Genomic DNA, 12,347 nt, shown 5'->3' on the forward strand with positions numbered 1-12,347 from the left:
GTCTTTCTAAAGATACCATTATTTTCATCATATCATATAATTTACTATAAAAAAATTATAAAATATGATGACAATTAAAAAAAAAAACACACTTTTTCTTACTTTGACCCCCAAAATCTGTTATGCATCTACAACCGCCAAAAAACACCCGTGTTAAATAGTTTCTAAATTTTGTCCTGCGTTTAGAAATACCCAATGTTAACCCGTAAAACTATTCAATATATTATTTTTATATAGGTCAGCAATTTTGTTTATCCCCTTTAACTTCCAATTATACATGTCCATATTGATCATGTTATATTGAAGAATTTCTATTGTAGCTCGTATAAGTATGGAATCAAAGAAGTTAAACTTGATTTTCAGTTTTTTTTAATACATCCAACAAATCGGCTATCAATCGATTTGAAGCATTTCTTTGATTAAATACAGTCGAGTCATCTGACCAGAATAGTGTTTAAATTACCATGTGGGTAATTATCTTGTTCAATCTAAATACCAGGCATTATTTTGGATATATACTTTGGTCCATACCATTAAATTAGCACCTAGACATGTTAAATGTAGCTTTTCAATATCTGGGAATGAAATACCACCTTTGTCAAATTTGTTTTGTAAGATCTTCTGGGATGTTCTCGGGCTTTTATTCCCCCAGAAAAAATTAGAAAATAATCTTTGAAATTGTAAGATCCTATCTTTGCGTAGTTTAAAGAGTAAGGACCGGAATAAAAATAGCAATTTCAGAATAGAATATTCATTCACTATTCAATCGCCCCAACCATGAAATTTCGATTTTGCCTCACTTAGTCAATTGCTTATGAGTTAAAGTATGTAAGTTTTCATAATTTCAGTGCAATATATTCTGAATATTAAAAGATAGTTTGATACCCAAATGCTCAATAGACTCCAGGTTCCAATTAAATTGGAATTTAGACTTGAGTAAAGATAATTTAGCCTCAGATATATTTAGCACCTGAATTTGCATTTTCTTTATGTTTATTTTATCATTTGAAACATTTCCTCATTTCTCAATAGTTTTTATAACCTCTGGAATAGAGATTAGTGACATTTTTCAGTATTTAAGGATGAAACACTATCTAAATTCAAAACAGATTATTAGTATTTTAGAATATTTAGATAGAGCAGGAACAAAGGGCTTAATAATCAGATCTTCCAAATTATTAGAAGATGAGGTTCAGGCAGGTAAAATTTCACCAATGGAGAAATGGGAGAAGTATCTTAACATACATTATACCCCTTACGAATGGTATCAAACTACTATCCAATTTAAAAAAAAAAAAATATTCATTGTATATCTTTGTTAGAATTACACCTAAAGATATTATATAGATGGCACCAGGTTCCTTCTAAATTACATAAAATTTACGAATCATATTCACCTGTATGCTGGAGATGTCATAAAACGATTGGCACAATACTACATATATGGTACAATTGCGAGGTATTAAATTACATTAAGATATGTATTTCTTCTCTGAAATCAGACTTAACTCAGGTTACTATAATACTCTCACCTTCTCTTTAGATTTCCTGGTAATGGAGAAAAAAATATAAATATCTTATTACACAGATTCTTTAGGCTTCTACGATCTTTATTGCCCATAATTGGAAATCTAGCCACCCTCCAATATGGCAAAGAACTCTTAAATCAAATAGACTACCAATAAACAATGAATTGCAAATTTGTTTCTTCTTCTGGCAAATTTATCTCATATCATGACTCATGGCTTACTTGGTTGATATATAGAAATAAAATCCAATCCGGTTGAGCTTAAGGACGGGAATGAGGGCCTAGTTAATAGGGTCAGCTTTACTGATCCCCCAGGCCTAACAAGAGATCCCTTGGATGTATATAAACTCTTTACTGTATCGATCAAGCCCCAGTGGTTGTAGTCCTTTTCTATGTAGTCCATTTATATGTATTTATGTTTCGTTGTCTTGTATATATGTATATTGCCGCAAAATCTGCTATACCTCTGAAAATGTTAACATGTTCTTAGCTTTTTTTTTGGAAAGTTATAGGGCTATAAGTACAAGTAGCATTTTGCTATTTCCAAACCATTTTTATATCATATGTTTGGCCCTCCAATTTTTTACATTACTTGTAAGGAGACACTAAGTCAGTTTGGTTATGACAGGTATAGTTTAAAGGAAATGTGTACATTTTCTAGCAACTTGTCTGTATAAAGTGACACAATTTAATATTAGTGATATACTTGACAAGTATTTGTTTAATTCAGCAAGTAAACAATTGTATACAAATATACAACCAAAATAAAACAAGATGAACATTGAAAAATATGTAATAATTGTTTCTAAACTTACTATAAACTTGGTCAGATTGTATTATAGGGCACGCCTCTCAGCTACGGGAGTGTTCAGCCATCCATTCCCCATACCCATCTCACTTTCACACCAGTCCACGAATGACAGAACTATGGCATAATTTTGCAGCATCAGGAGAGAGAAACCGGACACCGAAGATTTCTCTGCATGAATCACACTGATCAGACTCCCTCTCTTCTCTCACTGTCAGGATGTTGCAAGGTGAAGATATCTTCCAACTGCACATGCACTTTTCCAGTATTCCTAGGGAAATGACACTGAAAGGTCAGTGTCTCCCATGGAATAGGTGTAAAAAGCATAAGGAAGGAGAAACAGGTAAATAAAAAAAAAACACATCCTATTTACCTGCTTTTTTTAGCCGCAACTGTCTCATTGAAAGCTAACGCTTTTGAATAAGACATTGTCTTAAAGTGGTGCATGTCCATTAAAGCGATGTTCTAAATCACATTCAGATGTTGACTTAAAAAGGCTGATCATCATAAATGTGACTCAAGAATGGTGATGTGTTTTTCAAAAAGTTGCAATACTTTGTACTTTGTAGTATTGCACATCAGCAGATGATAGAGTAAAGCAGTGAAATCTATACAATATCCCAATAGAATCTTATGGTACAATGTTTTACCTCCTGTCCTTCATGGACATTGAAAATAATGGGAGATTGATCTTAATCTTCAGGGTGAATGATAAGGGTTTGAAACCACAATATTACAAGTGCATGTAACCCGTAAATAAATCCCTTTAGCCTAAATCTCTATGAAACCCTATGCTTTTATCACCTAAGCATTCAAAGCCTGTGGCCTGTAGTAAACCAGGGTCTCTTTACACACTTGTGTGACTCCAACACATTTACTTACAAAAAAAAACAATAGCTGAACACAGTAATTCAATTGTGCTTTTAAAATGTGTCAGCATTAAGTTTGGATTTTCCATTTGGCAATTAGTTAAATCTTATACATTAATCGTATGGTTGCAGGTAAATGTATAATTTATAAGCTGCTGATGATAATAAAAAAGAAAAGTAATTGTAACTTGGTAAAAAATAAATAAATGGACATTAATCATGTAAAAATATAAATGATGTGTTACCAAACGGCATTGGAAAGAGGCACAGTTTACATCAAACCATTTGTATTAATATTACACAGAAGGACGGCACCAGAAGCCTCCAGGCATCTTAACAGAAAGCTGTGGTGTTTATGCTGCTTGGAATATTTCTCTACCTCTAAGTTTCCCCTAACTCTAGGCATCCTCAATTCTAAATAAAGATATAACGTGGTCATTTGGGACCTGCAAAATTGCCTGCTGTCTGAAACATTTCTTAACAACTTTTACATTTTTTGTGAGTCGTTCCAACCTGTTTTGTTTTTATCTGCACTCCCTCAAACCCTCAACCCCTTATGTGTATATCAAAACACTGTCTTATAGCTTTGTATGTCTCTCAATCCATCTATATGCGCCTCCCCCATTAAATCCTATAGCCTCTATCTACTAATATTGTAACATGGCACAGGGCTGAAGCAGCAATTGAGGATCTGCATGTTCGTTGACCATGTCTGAGTAAGGTACAGGCCAGGCAGAGGAGCATGAGGGAACATCTTAGCCATTATACAATGTACGGTAGTGCTAGTTCTAGTCATAGAGGTGGAATTTCAGTAACATTTGTAACATTTGTACATTGGTAACATTTTTAAAGACGATAACCTCTTATCTTTTAGAATTCAGCATAAACAAATTTTGATTTCATGTATTTTACAGAATGAAATTTAGTTCATAAATCCTCACCCACCTTTATTTACATATGTGAGGCATTAATAGCAGCCCATATTGAATGTCTCTGCCAGAAGCCTCTAGTCATTCATTTAATGCCTGCAAATGTACTGAAAATGCCTGCTCACCCACTCCTTCCAAAACTAAAGGAAATTTTAATGAGTGACAGTTTCTACAGTCAGGAGGGGCAAAGTGAATTTAATTACAATTAATTTTTTACATTTCATTCGTTTTCAGAGTGACGGAGATTGTGATAACACCTTTTAAATAACTTTATTTTGTAAATATATTATGTAACTGTATTTAAAGCGGGGATAATGTTCAAATGCAGTCACTCTTTTTACCATCTGCTGCCTTTTTTTAGCAAGCCATACTGCTAGTTATGCCTTCAAGCTCCCTACAATACACAAAAACACTACTTTTGTCACACCTACTGTATGTGAGAAAAATTGTATTTTTGCTTCTATATTAAAATTTCTAATCCTGAAATATTGCAAGTTAAGCTTTTTCTTCCACAAAAAAATACTTCTGTACAGAGTGAATGAATAAACTAAAAATTAGAATTGTGTAAGTTTACATAATTTTAATTCTTAAATGAATCTGAAAAGTAGTGGTGTCACGAACATGAAATTTTCCGTTCGCGAATGGCGAACGCGAACTTCCGCAAATAGACTTCAATAGGCAGGCAAATTTTAAAACCCACAGGGACTCTTTCTGGCCACAATAGGGATGGAAACGTTGTTTCAAGGGGACTAACACCTGGACTGTGGCATGCCGGAGGGGGATCCATGGCAAAACTCCCATGGAAAATTACATAGTTGATGCAGAGTCTGGTTTTAATCCATAAAGGGCATACATCACCTAACATTCCTAAATTGTTTGGAATAACGTGCTTTTAAACATCAGGTATGATGTTGTATCGATCAGGTAGTGTAAGGGTTACGCCCGCTTCACAGTGACAGACTAAACTCCCCATTTAACGCACCGCAAACAACCACAAAAAGTCCATTTGCACAAGGTTGGATACCAAGCTAGCCATGTCCGTTCCATGTCCTCACTAATGTCATTGAAGGTCTCTTCAACCACCCAGCCACGCACAACACCAAGGGTCCCCAAAAGGTGACAACAAGCCCCCTGTATTTTTTTTTTAAATGTACACTACTGTTACACCAGATATGAGTAGCACTGGTGTGACACTGTACCCTGGCAGGCCCTGAAACGCACACATGTGAAGGAAACTGACTGCTATTATTTCACAGTCAAATTTCTAGTTTTTTTTTTTATGTACACTACTGTTACACCAGATATGAGTTGCACTGGTGTGACACTGTGCCCTGGCAGGCCCTGAAACGCACACCTGTGAAGGAAACTGACTGCTATTATATTACAGTCAAAAAAGTTTTTGTTTTTTTTTAAATGCAAGCTATTGTGACACCAGATATGAGTGGTGGCACTGGGACCACCTTAAAAATATTGGATATCGCTAAAATTCATGATCACTGTAACGGACTGTTTCAGCAGACAAGGGGTTGAAATCTGTTTAGGCGATATTCCCCTTTCAAATATAAAGGCAGCTTCAGTAAAACGCCAAACTCCCGAATTGAATACAAGTGAATGCACCAAACTCCCGAACTGCATACAAGGGAATAAGGTAGCACTCCAAACTCCCGAACCGGAACCTCACGAATAGCTGCTAGCAGACGAACAGGAAAGGCTCCCAAGCGGCTTACACTCCTGGCAATCAGTCTCTATCAGCATACAGTGAATACCCCCAAAGACGAGACAAGGCTCCATGTGGAGGGTCAAGCAGTGGTCTGGTTTATTATGGGCTACCCGCCCAGTATTTATGCAGGTCTCCCACTTGGTGGACACTCCCCTAGGTGACCAAATGGGAGACTGTAACAAAAGACAGACAGGTATCAATTTAGGACATACAGTCACAATACTTTCCCACAATGCATCCTGGCTTCCTCTCCTCTGCCCTGGAGATAATTGAGAAGTAATTCAATTATCTCCCAGGACAAAGGCAAATCGCCATTATGCACATGGTGAGCACAAAAACATAAAAACACTTTAAAATACACAAAGTCATATTTTATACATAAAACACAGACATGTCACACATCCCCAGATAGCTGGGATCTGAGCGCACAAAACTACCGAATAGCGCTCAGATCCTATTCACACAGTTCAACTGCCATGGAGCCAAAGTCTTTAATTACACGAATAGGCTCCATGGCATAGCTATCTGGGTTAACACATTCACATAACAAAAGTACCGGATGAACATGTATTCGTTAGATCTGTACGAATAAGAACCAGGCGGCAGACGGCTCAGCGGTGTTCGTGCAAATAAGTGTCCGTTTTTAGAACACCGCTGGCCGCAGGGGACTTTTAAAATGTCCGCCACCACGTGTTCGGTAAACGAACAAAGACCACCCTGTATTTGTCAATTAAGCTGCGGTTAACCGCAGCTTCAGGGAGGTAAATTGGCGGCACACTCCAGCTCCCAGGTGGTCGCTCCTTCGGCAGTTTGTTCGGTAGATAAAATCTACCGAACACCCCGGCAGAAAGGCACGAATAAGCATTTCTGCAAGGAAAATAAAGTCTTTTAAAGTCTGGTCCATAGTCCAAAGGCAGCAGGCGGGCAACCAGGCTTCTCCAATGCAATGTGGCGAGATTGCTCTTGTCACAATCACTATATACTTTCTCTACAAACCTCTAAACGAACCAAACTACTCATCCATCCGCTATGCCACTTTATCCCACCTATAACTAGTGCCCAGTTAAAATACTTGACTCTTACTGACCCACACTCAGTCATGCCACACACATTTCACCACTACCCTTACTGAATCCCTCTGACTATGGCTAAATTCATCTTCTACATCAGAACACTACTACTAAGATTGGGTTGTATCCATGTCTCGGGTCTTTCATTTAGAATAGATAGCCTCGGTCTCCTTCAACACTGACACTCCATTGCATATTATTAAAAGATTGGGCAGATGGAAATCCTCAGTCTACAACCGATATATTTCTCATCCCGAGAAAGAAATGAGGAAAGCTTTTAAAAGTTTGGCTTTATAAATTTGATGCAATAAGTGTGTTTTTCTTTAATACCTTTTCACCCTCTTTGCATGAACCCGATTTACATACAGTGGTGTATCTTGGTTTTGTGCTGCCCTAGGCAGGACAAAACTCAGACACCCCCCTCCCCCCGCGCGCGCGCGCGCCACCCCCACCCAACCCTTCCCCCCTGCCCCGCCTTCTAAATACACACACATTCACTGAGAGATACGCATACACTAGCTAACACACACACAGTCAGACACACACAGTCGGACACACACACACACACTAACAAACACACACAGTCGGACACACACACTAACAAACACACACAGTCGGACACACACACACTAACAAACACACACAGTGAGACACACACACTAACAAACACACACAGTCGGACACACACACACTAACAAACACACACAGTCGGACACACACACACTAACAAACACACACAGTCGGACACACACACACTAACAGACACACACACTAACAAACACACACAGTCAGACACACACACTAACAAACACACACACTAACAAACACACACAGTCGGACACACACTAACAGACACACACACTAACAAACACACACAGTCTGACACACACACTAACAAACACACACAGTCGGACACACACACACACACACTAACAGACACACACAGTGAGACACACACACTAACAAACACACACAGTCGGACACACACACACACACTAACAGACACACACACTAACAGACACACACTGTCGGACACACAGTCACACACACACACTAACAGACACACACACACACACTAACAGACACACACACACTAACAGACACACACATACACACTAACACACACACACACACACACACACACACACTAACAGACACACACACACACACACACACACACTAACAGACACACACACACACACTAACAGACACACACATACACACTAACACACACACACACACACACACACACTAACAGACACACACACACTATCAGACACACACACACACTATTAGACACACACAGTCAGAGACACACACTCACATTAACACATTTATTTTTTTTATTTACTCACCCCCCCCCGCCTCCCTACCTTTGGGAATGCTGGGGGTGGTGGGGTTCTCTCATTCCCTGGTGGTCCAGTGGCTGCAGGACGGCACTGGCGGGCAGGCTGGGCGGCCGGCGAGGGAGCTCTTCCCCTGAGCTCTCTGCTCAGCTCCCTCGCGCGCCGCCCGCAGAGTGAGGCTGGGAGGCGGAGCCGGAATATGACGTCATATTCCGGCTCCCAGTCTCACTCTGCGGGCGGCGCGCGAGGGAGCTGAGCAGAGAGCTCAGGGGAAGAGCTCCCTCGCCGGCCGCCCAGCAACCAGCAACCAGCCCAGCATGTCTGTTAGCCGCAAGGCTAACAAGACATTTGCCTTGGGCATTTGGGGCGGCGTTTTTTGCCGCCCCCTGGAGAATGCCGCCCAAGGCAAATGCCTTGTTTGCCTCGCGGCTAATACGCCCCTGTTTACAGATATTACTAATATGTTTCTGAACATATATATTATATTATTCACTCACTCACTCACTTACTCTCTGGGCCGGCCTAAGATATCATGCTGCCTAGGTCCAACCAGGGCCGGTGCTTGGATTTTTAGGTACATAGGCGAAGATGCATTTTTCCACCCTCCCAACCCCCCCCAAAAAAAAATCTTCACCTATGTGTCTCTTAACCAGCCCCTCTCCCCTCCCCTCCCATTAGTGGTCCCTTCCTTGTCCCTTAGTGTTCTTCTCCCCTGACCCTTCTTTTGCCTGTCTCTTGGTGTTTCCCTCCCTGTCCCTTGGTGCACCCCACACCCCTTTAGTGGTCACACTCCCCTTCCTGGTGTGCCTCCTACCTCTATTGTTGCATTGCCGAGCAGAGCAGATACCCTAAAGGAGCTTCAGTTTTCTGTACCCGGCCGGACTGACAGGGAGTGCTCTCTCTGTGAGCACCTCCTGTCAGACTGGCCAGGTACAGGAAACAGAAGCTCCTGTACCGCGCTCCGCTCCGCTACACTCTGTACACACTGACAGTCACACACTCAATGACAAACACACAGACGTCACTGACAGACACAGATTCATTGATCTGACACACACTCATTCATTGACACTGACAGACCCACACTGATTGACACTCATTTACAGACAAACTGATAGTCACACACAGACTCAATGACAAACATACTCTCACTGATTTGACAGACACACACTCATCATACACTGACAGACACACTCATACACTCACATGCACATTACATGCACACACACTCATACAATCACTCACAGGCACACACAGACGCACTCACTCACACACACACACTCAGTCACTCACAGACAGACGCTGTCACTCACAGACAGACGCTGTCACTCACAGACACACACGCTGTCACTCCCAGGCAGACTCTGTCTCTCACATACACACACACTGTCACTCACAGACAGACACTCACACACAGACACACGTTGTCACTCAAAGACACACACGCTGTCACTCACAGACACACGCTGTCACTCACAGACACATGCTGTCACTCACAGACAGACACTCACACACAGACACACGCTGTCACTCACAGACACACACGCTGTAACTCACAGACAAACGCTGTCACTCACAGACACACACTCTCACTCACAAACACACACACTGTCACTCAAAGACACAGACACTCACACACAGACACATGACATACATTCACTAATTATTTTAATAAATAAAACATTTCCACCCAGCCTCCCTACCTGGAGAGCTGGTGTGGTTGATGGATCATTCCCTGTGGTCCAGTGGGGATGCTGGGCGGCGTGCGGCAGTGCTGTGATCAGGCGCGGCGAGGGAGCTCTAATCTCACCGCTCTGCTCCCTTGCGGGCTGTCTGCTGATACCGCGGGAGCCGGAATATGACGTCATATTCCGGCTCCCGCGGCATCAGCAGACAACGCGCGAGGGAGCAGAGCGGTGAGATTAGAGCTCCCTCGCCGCGCCTTGTCACATCACAGCACTGCTGCGCCGGGGTCCAGATGGTGGCTGGCAGGAGGGAGAGCTTCCCTCCTGCCGGCCACTGAAATATTGTGCGCCCAGAGCCCGTGCGCCCTATGGCGGCCGCCTGTGCCGCCTTATTGACGCGCCGGCCCTGGGTCCAATGATAAATGACTATGGGGGATAATGTATAATAAACACAGGTTACTGGCTATGGGGGGGGATAATGTATAATAAACACAGGTTACTGGCTATGGGAGGGATAATGTATAATAAACACAGGTTACTAGCTATGGGAGGATAATGTATAATGAACACAGGCTACTGGCTATGGGTTAGATAATGTATAATAAGCACAGGTTACTGGCTATGGAGGGGATAATGTATAATAAACACAGGTTACTGGCTATGGGAGGATAATGTATAATAAACACAGGTTACTGGCTATGGGGGGATAATGTATAATAAACACAGGTTACTGGCTATGGGGGGATAATGTATAATAAACACAGGTTACTGGCTATGGGGGATAATGTATAATAAACACAGGTTACTGGCTATGGAGGATAATGTATAATAAACACAAACACAAAAAAAAATAAAAAAAATGAATGCAGCTTCAGAATTAATCTAAATTGTATGCTGTCTAGGAGGTGGGAGGGAGTGTCTGGGAGGGAGAGTCTGCTGCTGATTGGCTGGAATGTGTCTGCTGACTGTGAGGTACAGGGTCAAAGTTTACTCAATGATGACGAATAGGGGGCGGACCGAACATCGTATATGTTCGCCATCTGTTGCGAACGCAAACACGCTATGTTCGCCAGGAACTATTCGCCAGCAAACCGTTCTGGATATCGCTACTGAAAAGCAATCTGTACACCAAATTGTTGTTTTATTATATGCTTTTGTACTGGTTAATCGCCTGTTTAAACAAAAAGTTCTTGGAAGTGAATGGGGTTAGTAATGCTGTTCTGTTTTAAATATATTGCATTATTCCTCAAACAATGTTTTACACTGCAATTTGATGGTGAACTTCTAAACTATTAGTAATATTAAATTAAGTTTGAGATGAATTTAAAAACTGCTTTCCGTAGTAAGTATTTTCATTGCATATAAGGGAATAAGATACAGTACCTATCTATGTATATTATCAGAATGGATTCAGGAAGTACAATGACATTTTGTGACAAACCTTTGGCTTTCGGCATTTACGCATTCAAGCTTATATGTGTATGTTGCTATAATATGATTCATGTATATTTAATTTTATTATGTAGCTGGGTAAAGAAAAAATAGAATATGCAAGTAAATGAAATTGCAAAGAATAATAAATGGTATGAAGAGTTTGAAAATGTTTGTGTTTTATAAAGAAACAAACAATGATCAAAAAAGTAGACTTGAAAAGAAAAATATTAAAGTGAATAAACACTTAATTTGTATTTTTGAAATGAATTTTTCCTGCTAGATATATACAGTTATCACATTATTACATTCATCCTTTATGTTTATATTCAGCTTCTGTTCGTAAAGTGCCTAGAGTTCATTTCTGTTTATTTCATCTCTACAGACAATTCTGTATATGTTTATTCACTATACTGAAAATGGAGGTCAAGTGGCAAGGAAATTGCAAATTTTTTTTTTTTTAAATTCTTTATTTTTTTGTGCTTGGTAGAGCATGGGTACAAAATACAGTTCAGAGCACATTTGTAAAATGGGAGCAAGCAGGTACATGGTTTAGCGTTATCGTTCATATTTCAAGTTTGTAAGCACATTTTCTCTTAACAAATAGGTATAGTGACATGCCCAGGGTGAGTAGTGTTGTGGTTGGTCTGGTAAGGTGTGTTAACTTTCCCTAGGGGATACTCCAGGTGTGTGGGTGGTATGAATGTAATCCAGGTTAGTGCAGGTATGTGGGTTTGGATGCTCGTGCGTGCTCGCTAGCGGAACATAGTAGATTTTCGTGGTCTGGCTAGTGTGGAAGTGGTTCCGGGGAGCGATGCACCCTGTGTGGCATCTTGTGTGTCCCCTGTAACCCTGGGGATGAGGGGGGGGGAGTTAAGCGGAGTGGCTAGATTCTACAATAAGCGCCTATAAACTCTCTATCGTGTGTCGCTGCAGTCTAGATGTGCCTCAGTGACATATG

The sequence above is a fragment of the Pelobates fuscus genome, chromosome 7 (genome assembly GCF_036172605.1).
Source record: "Pelobates fuscus isolate aPelFus1 chromosome 7, aPelFus1.pri, whole genome shotgun sequence".
Lineage (NCBI taxonomy): Eukaryota > Metazoa > Chordata > Amphibia > Anura > Pelobatidae > Pelobates > Pelobates fuscus.